General features: G+C 48.2%; 1 pseudogene; it reads left to right on the top strand.

The window, feature by feature from the left end:
* The first annotated feature begins 13,394 nt into the window (after positions 1–13,394).
* Positions 13,395–15,174, top strand: LOC115522293 (annotated as a pseudogene).
* The last annotated feature ends 540 nt before the right edge of the window (positions 15,175–15,714 follow it).

The raw sequence follows: 15,714 nt of genomic DNA, 5'->3' as shown, positions 1-15,714 counted from the left end.
GGTGAATTCTTTCACTGCCATGCTGCAGGCCTCCACCTGATTGGAGGACCCCACATTTGGCGGCCCCTCCAACCCATACAAGTCCCCACACCGTCCTGAGCTCTCGGCTTCATACTGTTTCCAGCTATCTTCCCCCCTGGCGGGACTTCCTTAATTTCCCAAAAGTCTGACCTCACCCTGGGAGCCCTCTTATATTTTCCAAGAGCAGAGGAAGCCTTCCAAATCATTTCCCATTTACTAGAATTTTCTTTTCACCATTTTTTTTCCTCCTCAAAAGGAAATTTTCTCTCCTGCTGGAAAAAAAGAAAAAAAAAGTCTTTCAGTCGAAAGGTCAGTGACTCTGACCTCCAGCAAAGATACCCAACAAAGAGATTCATGGGTGAACAGGAATCTCCCAGAATTGCCACAGTGACACATGGGGGTTTGCTTCTGTGGTTTGTGTGCACATATGAAGGCCTATCAACAGATAGAAAGGTTGCTGTTTCACCAGCTAACACGTGTGATAGGGCAAGACGCCAGCTCCTCCTCTCTGGGGCTCCTGGCCCCCTACTGGATCTCTCCAGGGAGTGTCTCTCATATCCTCAGCCCACATCGAGCCTCTCTGACTGAACATCTTGCCGCCCCTCTTCGACCAAAGCCCCTGTGCACCATTGTAGTGACCCCTAATGTGGTCGCCAACACTGCCCAAACCACTCTTGCCCTAAGGCACCAGTCCCATTGGTCACCTCCCCACTGGCGTCACATTGACTTGAACACCCAGCTCAGCTCTGATTGTCCCTTATCTGGCTTTGAGTTCTCCACAGCCATTGCCACCTCCTTAGCAACTGTCAAACAAAGCTGGACATGAGCTAAAGCAGCAAAAACAGAGTCTATTCAGTAACCACTGACAGCCGGGAAAATTTCTGAGCTCTATTCCAATTTGTGCAGAGGTGACTGGGTGTTTTAAAGGAAAGAGGAGGGAGTAGGGAGGGAAGACACTGGGACACTATCTTCCTGACAATTACTTTCCAAGGAATGGCTCTTGGGACCTCGGGAAAGCCACTCCTGACTTGTAGGAAATACTTATACATCTCAAAAGGACAGAAGAAGGACTTCTAAGCCCTTTTTAGTAAATGCTCTAAGAAAGAGGTCAGAGCCTATGCCAGGTTCTGGCTAGAACACAGTAACTTCTTTTGACCAGCCTGAGTTTTTCCAGACAGGACCTCACAAGGGGGCTGGGTCAACCCAGAGACTCCACCTTAGGCTTCTAGAAGCCCTGCTAGGGTTGGTCAGGTCTCAAAGTGCAGAGGTTTGGACAGAGCTATCGTGTGCCAAAATTTCTTGCAACTCTCACTACCCATCACCCAGATCCTCACCCTCAGGCTACGGACCTTGCTGTTGCTACGTGCCTGCCTGCCTCCAACCTCTCTCTGTTCCTGCCCACAAGGTGCCAAATGCACCACCACCAGTCGCCACTTATATATCTGTCTCTGCTGTTGCCAGTCTGCTGCTGGCAGGGGAAGAACTCCATTTTCTCTGTTGCTTGGATGGGCTCCCGTTGCTACAACCCTCTCAGCTTTTCTGCCCAGAGCACCCTCCTTGTCCTGTGTAACCAGGAGCCACCACCAAGGGATTCCAGATACAGCCTCAGCCTGGGCAGAGAGCCACTGCTCACATCCCACCCAAGGCCCCAAATCTGAGCTCAGAGGGGTCAGATTCCTTCTTCCCCACTGTCACCTCTCTCCCTGGAACACAGTCCACCTACAGTGAATTCATCCACTCCCTGCCAATCCACTCCACCACCCACCCACCACCCCCACCAAATAAGCCCAACAAATTCTATCCCAAGTGAGAGCAAAGTTCAAATTATTTCCCTTGGCGCTCCTAGGCCTACGTACATAAACAGCTCTAACCATGCAGCGGGTACTTTTTTTTTTTTCCTCCTACTTTACAGTGTAATCTGATGTGGATTTTATCTTTGAATCCTTCCCCTCAGCAAGAAGCAGCCAGGGCATTTGAAGCTCTCCCTCTGGGAAGTGATGGAGGATATAGCAGAACAAAGACTCCATTCTTAGCTTTCGAGTTTCAAAATAGACCTTGAAATTCATGGCCAAGGCCATATTTGAAGGAGAAAAAAAAAAAAAAAAAAAGCAGGCAGAGGGAGGTGAGGGAAAGAGGATGTTGAATTTTAAAATCTTGGTCATGAAAGGGGCGCCTGGTGGCTCAGTCGGTTGAGCGTCCAACTTCTGCTCAGGTCATGATCTCGCCGTTGACGAGTTCGAGCCCCACACTGGGCTCTGTGCTGATGGCTCGGAGCCCGGAGCCTGCCTCGGTATCTGTGTCTCCCTCTCCCTCTGCCCCTCCCCCGCTCATGCTCTGTCTCTCTCTGTCTCAAAAAGAAACATTTAAAAAAATTAAATCTTAGTCATGAAAGATTCAGAGCATAACATTTCTATCTCAAGAAATTCAGAAGCATGTGAAATAAAGTAAGAGCAGTTTTTCCAGGCCCAGGGTTGCGAGGACAGCAGGGAAACGTATGGGGGCCCTTCCCCCTGCCACCCTCAGTTTCTGGTCCCTTCCCAAGAATGGGAATGACAGTGGAATCCCATAAAGGTTCACTGAGGGCCCAAGAGCAGAGAAGGCCATAAGTGGATGTACCAGGGGATCATGAAGCTCCAAGTTTTTGGGCCCCTGACTTCCAAGGTCCTGTGCCTGATTTTATAGTAGTAATTTTTTTTTTAATTTTCATGAGAAGGCCCCCAGAACTGCATAAGTTCCAGGATCTTCCCCTGAAGGTCCCTGAACTTCACTCCTGAGCAGAGGCTGGGAAAGCAGCAGACTTCCAAGGACCCCAGCCTGCCATGCCAAGAAGCCCAGGCAGCCTATTTGAGGATAAAACCACAAGGAGCAGTGACTCATCCTCACTGAGGGCCCAAGCAACCCACCCGCTGACTGCAGCTGTAGAGTGATCCCAGGCAAGACCTGCAGAAGAACTGCCCTACCCGGCCACATAGCTGACCCACAGAAGCCAGAGCAAACAAAACAATGGTTGTTATAAGCCACAAAGCTGGAGAGTGGTTGATTACACAGAAACAGATAACTGATATAGTGAATTTGGACAAAACGTTGGTGGGAAAAAGAAATAAATAATATAATCACTTCTAGAGCGTGAGCCTTCTATTTTTAAAGGTGTGCATTCTGGGTATCTGCAGAGAAAATATCTGGAAGATCACGTAAGAGACTGACCAGGGGTTAGAGACGGGAGCTGTGGGGGAAGTAAGCACACTCTCAGTAGGTTTAGGTGTCTACAATGTGCATTACATTTAAATAAAAGGAGATTCACTGAGTACTTGGCTATGTACCAGGCACTATGCTAGGCGTTAGGGTCCAAAAATGAGCTAGACACCATTCCTCCCTTCAGGAAGCTCCAAGCCTGAGTGTGATGACATGCAAACAGACCAGTGGAGTCATGCAGACACTGTGATAGTGATTGGGGGAGGGGGGCGGCGGGAGGGGCAAAAGAAGCACATGACTGATGCTATGGGACAGAGCGGGAAATGAAAACACTGAACACAGGACAGATTGAAATAGTCCACAGGGGAGCCTTAAAAATGACTAGGTCCTGATTGAGCAAACTGGGAGAGGGCCTGAGAGTTGGGCGGTGGTCTGGGGGAGGCACTTCCCTATCGGGCTTTGGATCTTCATTCCAAAATGAGGGAATCAAGCTAAATTATCTTAGGGCCACTTCTAGTTCTGAAGCTCTACACCTTCACCTTCTCTCTCTCTCTCTGCACAGGTGGCATACTTCTCACACAGCACAAATTCCAAAACTAACACCATATTTAGGGAGTGCTCAATATGTGGGCAGAGCTAAAAATATGAGTTTCTTAATCAGACATCTGCAGGCAAATACTATTTTGTGTTCTGTGATTTCAGATGCCATATGTTTTGAATTTCAGGTGTCAGGTGTAGGCTAGGAAACGTTTTCCTCTACCCATTTTAAGTTCTAAGTCCATAACAAAAGGCAGATTAACAAGAGAAAAACAAAGAGAACTTTATTAACATGTGTATGTGGGAGAAACTCAGGGCTGAGTAACTCAAAGAGTGGCTTAGAACTCAGGCTTATGTAGCATCTTCAACAAAGAGAAATGGCAGGACACAGGAAAGCGGCTTCAGGCTCCAAGGGTGGCAACTGTACGAAGATAAATAAATGAAGAGTAACTAACAGAGTAAGGATCCTCAGGTGCCGTCTCTGGGCTGACAAGAGTCTAAAGTAAAGAAAACTTATATCCTGTCTTAAGGCAAAAAAGGGGAAGGTATAGAGAACTTTCCCTGATTTTGTGGTTTCTTAATTGCCTTTAGCGCAAAATAATTCTTACATGAAAGAGGCATCTTTTTAGGGTGACATATTCTTTTATAGATAGATAGATAGATAGGTAGATAAAATTTACTGTCAAATTGGTTTCCACACAACACCCAGTGTTCATCCCAACAAGTGCCCTCTTCAGTGCCCATCACCCACTTTCCCCTGTCCCCCACCCCCATCAACCCTCTGTTTGTTCTAGGGCGACATATTCTGGTCTCCTTCACAGGTTATATGGACCAGCCACATTGCACCTGCAGTTGGAATCTTGGAAAAATTTGGAAATTATGAAACAGAAGATGGTGTCTTGCCCTGATATCCAAGGCAAGTTCTTAGTAGGACTGAGTAGTGAATAGGAAAAAAATACTGAACTCAGAAAATGAGTTCAAATCTGGATCCATGGGTACCTGGCTGGCTCAGTCGGTAGAACATGTGAGTCTTGATTCGGGGTCATGGGTTTGAGCCCCACATTGGGACTCAAAATTTTAATAAAGTCTTTTTTAAAAAAATCTGGATCCAGATGTGGGATCTTGGGCAAATATTCTCTCTCAAACCAATTATTCTTGGTTTCTCCATTGACATGTCACTCAAATGTAACTAAGCATCCTTGGACCTACCCAGACTAAAGTCAATCTCACATGTAATCACATTAAGGGGTGCCTGGTGGCTCAGTTGGTAAGCATCAACTTTGGCTCAGGTCATGATTTTATGGTTCATGAGTTCGAGCCCTACATTGGGCTCTGTGCTGACAGCTCAGAGCCTGGAGCCTACTTTGGATTCTATGTCTCGTCTCTCTCTGGCTCCTCCCCCACTGCTCTCTCTCTCTCTCTCTCTCTTTTCTCTCTCTCAAAAAGAAATAACATTTTTAAAATTTAAATGTTCACACACACACACACACACACACACACACAACTGCAAAGGCAAAGATGAATAATGTGGTCTTGTTTTTTCCTTCAAGTGCCCCAGATCCCACATCTGGATCCAGATTTTTTTTAAAAAGATTGTATTTAAAATTCTTGGGGCGCCTGGGTGGCGCAGTCGGTTAAGCGTCCGACTCAGCCAGGTCACGATCTCGCGGTCCGTGAGTTCGAGCCCCGCGTCGGGCTCTGGGCTGATGGCTCGGAGCCTGGAGCCTGTTTCCCATTCTGTGTCTCCCTCTCTCTCTGCCCCTCCCCGTTCATGCTCTGTCTCTCTCTGTCCCAAAAATAAATAAACGTTGTATTAAAATTCTTTTGTAAGTAAATTCTACACCCAATGTGGGACCCAAACAAATGACCCCGAAATCAAGACTCACACGTTCTACCGACTGAACCAGCCAGGTACCCCTGGATCCAGATTTGAACTCAATTTTCTGAATTCAGTGTTTTTTCCTATTTCACTACTTGGAGGAGGGAATCACTGTACATATCACATAGAAAACTTCCCAAAATCTTGATTCTGTAAGGGAGGAAAAACAATTTCCCTTTACACTTCTGAATTCTTGGCTGAGATCCCTGTAATGAAAGGACTAACAAGAAAGATTAACAAGACAAAAAGCCACCAAAGAGTTAGCTTTAGACTTCAGGATTAAACACCATCTTAATAGGGGAGGGGAAGAGGGGATGTAGGAGAGGAGAGAGGGTGATTTTTTCCCAGAGATAAGCTGACGGGCCCTTAGAGGAACACACGGGAGACGCGTTAGCTTTCCTAGTGCGATGCACTTCTAGTCTCTCCTGTGATAAGAGTCCACTCAATCTTTTCTGACTGATGAGCTCCCAGGAAGCGGATTTATGACAATTGAGTTCCTTTTGGAAGACTTAGTTTTAGGCAGACTGAGAAGAGTTCAGAGAAAGCCTCTCCCTGCTTGTGTGTCTTTCAATTGCCTATGGCTCAAAATAATCATATGCCAAAGCAACGTATTTGAGGGTGGAAGGTCCTGAGGTCCCACAGTCATATATTGGGGTAGCATGTGTGCTGGCCTTCAGTGCTTTCCTCAAATTTCTCTCCCTTTGGCAGTGGCCACAGTGTGTTCCCTCCCTGTGTGTGTGTGTCTCTCTCTCTCTGCCTCTGCCTCTCCATCTCTCCTCTCTCTCTCTCTCTTCTCTCTCTCTCTCTCTATCTCTTCCAGTCTCTCTTTATTCTCTAGCTACTGATTACCCTGGTGCCTTAGCCCCCAGGTCCGGCTGCCCCTTTTCTATGAATACAATGACTCCTCCTAGCACTCTCCTTGGAGGAATTCTATAACCACTGCCGGTCTCCAAAAACCAGAAGAACGCAGACCCCACCAAGTCACTGAGAAGATTAAATAGGTGTGTCAAGCACCCAGCACCGACGTGGCAACGTGGGTTCCGCTTTTTGCCTTCCTTTCTCCTGGACAAGAGCAGATAGAACAAAGTGAAAATGGGACAGAAAAGCAAGCTGGCCTGAAAAGAGCTGTGATCACTGAAAACCAGACGTTGTGCTGAGATTTTGGTTGTATGTGATCTGAATCCCGCTCCCCCCCCCACATCTTTCTAAATCCCCACAATCCCCCCCTTCACCCAGTCGCGGGCCATTGTCTTCAGACATTACTTCTTGCGGCCACTTCCCTACCTGGCCCTGTTCACAGCTACTACTGATTTGAGAAACAAAGGCAGAAGAAATGGCAGATAAAATCAAATTTCCTTATAACCAGCAGCCCATGAGAACTACTTGAGGCAGGCAAAGAGGAATGCATCTCCAGGAACTCCCTGCTGTCTTAACGCTACTGCTTTGCTAGAGGAAAAAAAAACAACCCTTAGCCTGACAACAGCTAGGCCTCCGGTATCCAGAGTCTCTTTAGCATATGAAAACCTCACTGGAAACTTCCCCTGGACTTTACCTCCCCCAACCCCCATAGTATATAACTAGTCTCTCCTCATGGTCCCAGGCGGGTTAGCTCTTCCTGCCCACAGGTCCGGTCACCGTTTCTTTAATAAAATCACCTTTTTTGCACCAAAGACGTCTTCACGAATTCTTCCTGGCCGTTGGCTCTGGACCCCACAAAACCCCACTATCACCCCAAAAACCTCATACCTACCAAGAGGTGTTCATGGACCTCCCCAAGTAAACAGGCAAGTTACCATAACGGCCCCCAGTCTCCCTTCTTGCTGCCTTGGAATCCCCCTGCACGGACCAGGAGCCATTGATTGTTCCAGTCCCCTGGGAGCAAACCCCTAACTGCCCCCATGTCTTCCTCCACGCATGCTGTCTGGCAGCTTCTTAAAAAGGTAAGTATGCATTTGCCACCACGTGGACCGCCAGCCATTCCTTGGGGGGCCATGAGGAGGAGAGGATATGTTCCACAAAGACTGTACACAAATGTACCTGGCAACCGGATTTGCGGTAACCAAGGCCTGAAAACAATCCAAATGCCCCATCAACAAGAGAACAGACAAATGGCGGGCCACTCCGCACAACGGAACCAGCAACGAAAAGGCGTGGAGCGTGGAGTGTGGCCACTCAGATGAATCTCAAACACACGCTAAGAAAAGAAGCTCACCACCCAAGTGTATTGCGCTAGATGAGTCCATTTGTAAGAGCTTCTAGAATCTGTGGTGACAGACCAAGATCACGCCATGGCCGGGGCGGGGGGGGGGGGCAAGGGGGAAGGGGGGGAGGGTGGTATAACTGCAAAGAGGCAGAAGAAACGTTGGGGGTCGACAGAAAAGTTTTATACCTTCATTGTAGTGGTCATTACCCCAGTGTATGCATTGTCAAAACTCATCAAACTGTACGCTCGAAATGGGTGCATTTTATCATGTGCGAGCCATACCTCCACGAGGCCGATCTCTTAAAACAGCTTCTGTTTCAGCAGGGCTCTCAGAAGCGGGCTCTGAATCTAACACCTGGAATGTAACAACTGGAAGCAGGAGCTGTCCCGGCGGCCTAAGGAAAGCCATCCCCAACTTTAAACCTGCGGGGCCCCACAGCACACTCCCCAGAAATCTTTCTCACCCAGGGTCCCGGTTTCCTAACTCAGTTCGCCATGCCAAAGTTCATCCTGCTGTGGGCTGGGAGCAGGGCTGGGAGCAGGCCTGGACTATTTCAGGCCCAAGGGCAACATCCCTGAGAAGTTCTATCTGGAAAGAGTGGGAGATCGCCATGGCAACCTGTCCCAGGCCCAGCCCTGGCAGAGCTCCAAAGCACACAAATAAAGCCATAGGAATGTGGTGCAGGGCTGGGCGGGGCAGCTAGAAAGTAGCCAAGTTTCCATGAAAATCAACTGCGGGAGGCCTCAGCCTCTGGAAGGGGTCAGTAGGGAATCTTGAGTCCCAACAGCAGGATCAGTCCAGGGAAATGTAACACATTCTCAAACACACACACACACACACACACACACACACACCCCCTCCTTGGAGCACAGCCCTACTGCTTCTTGAAAAAGAGAACTGGTTCAATAGGAGCACTGGCTTCTGAGCCTGACAAACCGAGTCTGGTGCCATCTCAGCAAGTTTCTGAACCAGTTATCCACATGGCCCACTCCCTCCCCTCTCCTCCTTGTCTCCCCTTCTCCAGGAGACCTTCCCTGATCACCTTAGATCAAACTGCAGCCTCCCCTCCACCCTCAACTCCTGCCCTGCTTGATTTTTCTCCATGGCTGCTAAGCACCACCTGACACACCACGATTTACTTGTTTATCCTGCTTGTTGCCTTGTTAGTATCAGCTCCGTGAGAGCGGGGATTTTTGTCTGTTTCGTCTATGCTCCATCCAGTGCCTAGAATGGTGCCTGGCACTTGGTAGGTGCACAAGGAACATTATAGAATGCACGGACTGCTCTGAAGCAAAATGGGGATAATTCTACCCCCATGGGGTTCGCGTGAAGGTTAAAGCAGTGGGCTTAAGGCTGTGGGTTAAGACCCCAGCCCTTAGTGGGGGCACTAGTGTTATTCACAGTTATAGCTCTCCTTTGGTGAGACGTAATCATGAACACATTTTTCGTTACTGCCCCTTAGCACTTTGGTCCATATCTAAGAACACCTTTCATTGGATCTTACCTTGCCTCCCCGACCCCTGAGCCCAAGAGCTACCCCTGTTCCTAGTTCTGCAAAACCACTAGATAATAAAGATAAGGAACCAGAGATGGAGTCCACAGAGAAAACTCTCTCGCTCCAAGTATTTGTTAGGAGACTGAATACATGAACTAATCATTCATAGGAAAGCAAGCTCTTCAAAAACGTAATGACGATTTGAACAGGCAGAAATGCTTACCTGTAAAAGAAGAGAACAGGTATTCTTGTATCCTTAACACATGCAAGGTGGTGTGTTAGGTACCTGACATGTCTTAGTTGTTTCCCTTTTGTATCAACCTTACCAGGCAGGTATTAAGAATGAGGATAATTGAGGCCAGGAGGTTATGACACCAGCTTGAGACCTCAGAGCGCTAAGCAGTGGGGCAGGAGTTGAACCCAAAGTTTGCTCACGCCCACCAAGGCCTGTGTCTCCTGCAACCCTACCCCACCTCCTTTGAAACTACTTGGGACAAAGGTCCCTCTGCCAGCGAGCGGAGTCTTTGGATATCATTCTGTAGGCAATTCTAAAAATAAAAAGGCGACTGGTATAGATATATCGAAACTCCTAGGCCAAGGAGGAATTATTTTGCCTGCGAGAAATCAGAAAATCTACCAAGAGGAGCTGCAAGGGACTTGTATTTCTGGTTCATTAACTCATCTTTGTGGAGGTTATCACTGGCTTTTGGTTCTAACGCATGACAATGAACAACACTCTGTATTCATACACGTTTTCCATCTTGTCATATTTTCAGCAGGTCATCCCTTTGGGATCCTTTATTGTTATTTATAGCCGCGTGCATCATTTCATCTCCAGAATTTAGCGCGTTCTGGCAACAGCTACACTCTCAGAGGCTGGAGCCTCCAGCACCACAAGGCTGAGAGAGAGCAGAGAGCATGGAAATTTGGAGCCTGCTCGGACCAGCTCTTGTGTTCAACGAGTTCGTATAGGTGGCTTGAAATTAGCCAAGGTGAAAGTCTTGACACCCCAGAAAATGACAAATGCTACAAATCGAGGCTTTTCGTTCCCCCTCTGGGGAGCCAGTTGTTAAGCATTGCACCAAACACACACCTGGCTTAGCCAGTGGAAAGAGCGGATAAGAATTCTGGAGAGGAGTCAGAGAGCTTGAGTTTTAACTTCATGTCATTATTAACTCACCGTAAACCTTACAAAGTCATTCCTCTTCCCTCGACCTCACTTTCCTGATCAATTAAATTTGGGGAGATTGAGTATATTCGAAAACCAGGGGTGCCTGGCTGGCTCGGTTAGTGGGGCGTCTGACTCTTGATCTCAGGGTCGTGAGTTCAAGCCCCACGTCGGGCGCGAGGTCTACTTACAAAAACAAAACCAAAACACAAAACAAAAACAAAAGCAAACCCAAAAAACAGGACTGCTAGGTGCTGAGTTATTCCCCCAGAAGCAAACAGCTTGGCAAATCTTCAAGCAATTTTCAATAATAAAAGAAAAAGAACCCCACTCATTAAATCCCCTGAGAAGTCCAAACAGGTTAACTTAATAAGTAAATCGTGTTTAGTGGTGCAAAGCTTTCAAAATCTGAAACCTGGGCGAAGGACAATAAAAGCAGTCAGCCCTCTGTTGCCTTCAGTCCAACATACTGAGCACCTGAAATGGGGCAGTCACTGCTGGCCATTGATGCTATAAACACTGTAGAAGACCCAGACCCTGCCCCCGGGAGCTGATGAGGGAGGTAGACAGACCTTAGGCATGTATCATAATTAGTGGAATCTGGGCTCTGATGGGGTAGGAACCAAGCTTTAAGACAGCATGCAGCGGGGGCACTCTCAGTGTTTGGGGAGCCGAGGACGGCTTGGGAGAAGGGACAGCTAGTCAGAATTAAGTCCCGAGGTCAGACACCACAGGAACTTTGGGGGATTGCAATCTTCAAGAGGAGCTGGGGAGCATGATGCAAATCAATGCTGGAAAGCCACGTAGAGCCTTCGGGATCAGGTAAAGGAGTCCGGAATTGATCTTTAAGGGCAGGAATTTGAGCTTTAGAAATCTTGTTCAGGCTATTATATGGAGAATGAATGGAAAGAAAGCAACACTGGAAACTGGGAGGCCAGTTCAGTGGCTTTTGCAGCAAATGAGGGATCCGGTAAACCGAGGCAGAGTGGATGGATTAGGGCCTCGTGATACTGTGATTTATCATAAGAAATACAGATTTGGTCTTTGTTGCCAGTCCCTGACACAGGGCTCTCAAAACTCTTGTAAATGCCTAAGTGAGAAGAGCACTGGGAGCTTCTTTTGTTTTACTGAAGGGACCCTGAGTGGGCTCCTGATGGCTCTGGATGGGGGCTGCTCCCCAGGAAGACCAAGCCATCATTAGAAACTTAGAATTTCCAGCCACTCACCACCACCACTTCTCTAGACAGGCGAGAGGGGCTGGAAATAGAATTAATAATCAATCATGCCTAGGGGCGCCTGGGTGGCTCCGTCAATTAATCGTTTGGCTCAGCCCATGATCTCACAGTTTGTGAGTTCAAGCCCCATGTCAGGCTCTGTGCTGGCTACCTCGCAGCCTGGAGCCTGCTTCAGATTCTGTGTCTCACTCTCTCTCTCTGTCCCCCACTCCCCGCCGCCCTTTCTCAAAAATGAATAAACATATTAAAAATTTTTAAAAAAAATAATCGATCATGCCTATATGAGGAATCTTCCATAAGACCCCAGTAGCACAGGGTTTGGAGAACTTCCAGGTGGGTGAACCTGTCCACATACGGGGAGGGTGACAGTCCCCACCTCCACCGAGACAGCAGCTCCTGTGCTCGGGCCCTCCCAGACCTCACCCTACGTATCTCTTCATCTGGCCGTGCATCTGTACCCTTGATCCTATCCTTTAATAAGCTGGCAATTGTTTCCCTAAGTTTTGCCAGATTATTCTAGCAAATAATCAAATCCAAGGGGGAAGAAGTCATGGAAACTTCCAATTGGTAGCCAAGTCAGACAGAAGTTGTGGGTAACTTAGGGACCTACACTTGCAGTGGGCATTTGAAGTGGGGGGAGGGGGGGCGAGGGGGAGGGAAACAGTCTCCTGAGACCAAACTCTTAACCGGTGGGATCTGACACTATCTCTTGGTACACAGTATCAAAAGTGAGTTAAGTTGTAGGGTACCCAGCTGGTGTCACAGAATCGCTTGGCATTTGGAAAAACCCCCACAAACTCTTGACCAGAAGTGTCAGAAGCATTCTCTGTGAAAGTAAAGAAGACACAGGTTTTTCCGAGACAGGCGTGTATGAGTCTCCTGGGGCTGCCATCACAAAGTGCCACAAACGTGGTGGTGGCTTAAATAACAGATACATATTATCTCACAGTTCTGGAGGCTGGACATCCGAAAGCAAAGTGTCGGCCAGGCCATGCTCCCTCCAAGAGCTGGGTAGGATCTTCCTTCCCTCTCCCTAGTTTCTGGAGGTGGCCATCAACTGCCTACTCTCGTTTCTGCTTCTGTAGTCCCGTGGTGTCTCCCTGTGTGGCTGTCTCTTCATAGCCTCTTCTTTTTTTTTTTTTTTTTTAATTTTTTTTTTCTTTCAACGTTTATTTATTTCTGGGACAGAGAGAGACAGAGCACGAACGAGGGAGGGGCAGAGAGAGAGGGAGACACAGAATCGGAAACAGGCTCCAGGCTCTGAGCCATCAGCCCAGAGCCTGACACGGGGCTCGAACCCACGGACCGCGAGATCGTGACCTGGCTGAAGTCGGACGTTTAACCGACTGCGCCACCCAGGCGCCCCTTCATATCCTCTTCTTACAAGGACACCGGGTGTATCGGATCAAGGACCCACCCTGTTCCAACATGACCTCCTCTTAACTAATCATACCCACGATGACCCTCTTTCCAAACAAGGTCACATTCTGAGGTTCTGGGAGTTAGGACTTCAACATATCTTTTGCCAGGGGCGGCGATTGATTAGAGATTGATTACGTCTTTAGGGGAAGGGCAAACAAAGGACAGAAGTCGAGCGTTCACACACTGATTTCTATGAGCAGATGGTAGTCAGATGAACTGGGTAGGGAACGCAGGAAGAGAAATGGATTTCAGGGGGAAGGTGGTGAGTTTTATTTTGGACGTGTGTCAGTTGCCTTCCGGGCAGCACAGGCTGTGTGGGACAGCTCTGGGGGTCCTTTGACAATCCACACCTGGAGATCTAGCCGCCTTTCTCTGTTTGCTTCACTTCCATGAATAACCCTAATCAAAAGATCTTGTCCAGACAGAGCTGAAGAGTGGCAGAATACGCCACCCCAGTATACGCCACTTTGGCATAGGATTATTTTAAGCTAAAGACACTTGAAAAACAGAAGGTACAAAGGACAGTCTGCTCCCCCCCCCACCCGCCACCGCCCTTTTCTTTCTGAAAGCAGGAGATAAAATTCCCATGTGAAAGATGTCCTCCTATGCCAGGAGGAAAGAAAAATTCTGATCACCAAGGATGGGGAGTAATTCTGTCCAAACAGACCTTGTCAAAATAATTCTTACCTTCCCTTGGCGCCCCCCCCCCCCCATATATTTCAGTTACTTTTCCACAACTGTCTCCCTTTGCTCAACCTGGTGTGTAAGCCCTTGGGCCTTTCTGCTTTTTGGATCTTCATTTTCCTCTGGGGGCTCCCATGGCCACGTAAACATCCATGTGCCTTTCTCCTGCTAATCTGTCCTGGTCAACTTAATTCTCAGGTCTGGCCGGAAACCCAGATGGAATGGGGGTGAAGCTTTGTCTCCCCTACGGAGCCTTTAAGGCTCAAGACCTGAATTTAAGAATTAAGAAATGAGAGAGTCCTAGGTGAGGCAAGGCGCAGGGTTGTAGCCACTTAGGGGAAGCAGAGGGTAAAAGTCCACTGGTATTGAGGGTCACAGGACTAGCAGGTTGCCCTTGCCGTGTCACTGGCGGCCTGTGCTGCCCACTCCTCTTCACCTCTCCCGTCACCGGCAGAACGCCCAAGGTAAAAGAGCGAGGAGCTAGGACCATGCCGCAAGCATGCCAGCTTCAACTGCAAAGATGATACACGATTCAGAAACTTATTATTTAGCCCAAAGACCAGGGAAATCAGACACTACAGGATCGAAGACAGAAGTAACTTAAGAAGCATCCACAGCGGAGACTGGCCCAGTGTCTCTGAAAAGTATTTCAGAGATGTTAACTGTCCTTTCAAGATTCAAGATCGCCAAGACGCAACAGACTGCCTTCTTGGGTTAGCTGTCCGATTTGAACACGGAGATAATGCTGAAAAATACAAGAACTTGGTACCAGATAATGCAAACGTATTGGTGGTGCAACGAAAATGCAGAACCATCCATCGGTCTGGATTGTAAATAACTCTGGTTTTCGGGCTGGTGCCATGGCTTCGGTTAACCTTCTTGGGGAAGTCAGGGTGACGACCTGGTCGTGCTTAAGGCGATTTACAGCTCCTGACGGCAGGATGCGGTTGCCAAAGCAAATCAAACAAAAGAGGGCTTGCCTGGCGCCTTAGATAAGACTATCTCAGAACAGGAAGTGCAGTTCTTAGGAAAGCTGCTCAAATTCTGCTATCTCTGCACCTGGAAGAGCTCAGAGAGCTGCAGACAAAAATTCATGAAATCATAGCAGCTGTTCAGGTGATTCTTGTGGATCCAGAGACCAAAGTGGGGGCAGTAAGGTGGGGGGTGGGGGGGCCGGTGGCAGCGGGAAGACAAACCAAGACCGGGGAAAGTTGGAGGATGAACATTTTAGGATTTCAGCTTTTCACCTGCTTCGTGCAACTGGGAATCACGTACACTCTGGCATGCGTTTGGAAACCCAATGCCACCTTTTCCAGGGAGGGACCCCGGAAAATTGAGGATGTTCTAGAGATTGACCGTCATTGCTTTTTCTTTAATAAAGTTCAAGAAAGTGGGGCGCCTGGGTGGCGCAGTCGGTTGAGCGTCCGACTTCAGCTCAGGTCACGATCTCACACTCCGTGAGTTCAAGCCCCGCGTCGGGCTCTGTGTTGATGGCTCAGAGCCTGGAGCCCGCTTCGGATTCTGTGTCTCCCCCTCTCTCTGCCCCTCCCCTGCTCATGCTCTGTCTCTTTCTGTCTCAAAAATAAATAAAAACATTAAAAAAAAATTTTTTTTTAAATAATAAAGTTCAAGAAAGTGGGGAAAAGAGAAAGGAGCTACCAGGGTGGATGTGGAATGGGCCATCTGCATAGACATTGAAGACGCAGAAGGAGGCTCAGAGCCAGGTGCCCAATACAGCAACACCAACAGAAGTAATCATCACTAACGTTTATCGAGTGCCTACCGTGGGCCAGCACTGTGCTGAGTGTTCGCACGTATCTTCATCCCATTTAATCTTTCTTTTCTTTCTTCAGGTCTCGGCTTAAATGGCACCCCCC

This window comes from Lynx canadensis, chromosome C1 (genome assembly GCF_007474595.2).
Source record: "Lynx canadensis isolate LIC74 chromosome C1, mLynCan4.pri.v2, whole genome shotgun sequence".
Taxonomy (NCBI): domain Eukaryota; kingdom Metazoa; phylum Chordata; class Mammalia; order Carnivora; family Felidae; genus Lynx; species Lynx canadensis.
This window is presented reverse-complemented; position numbering and strand designations above follow the sequence as displayed.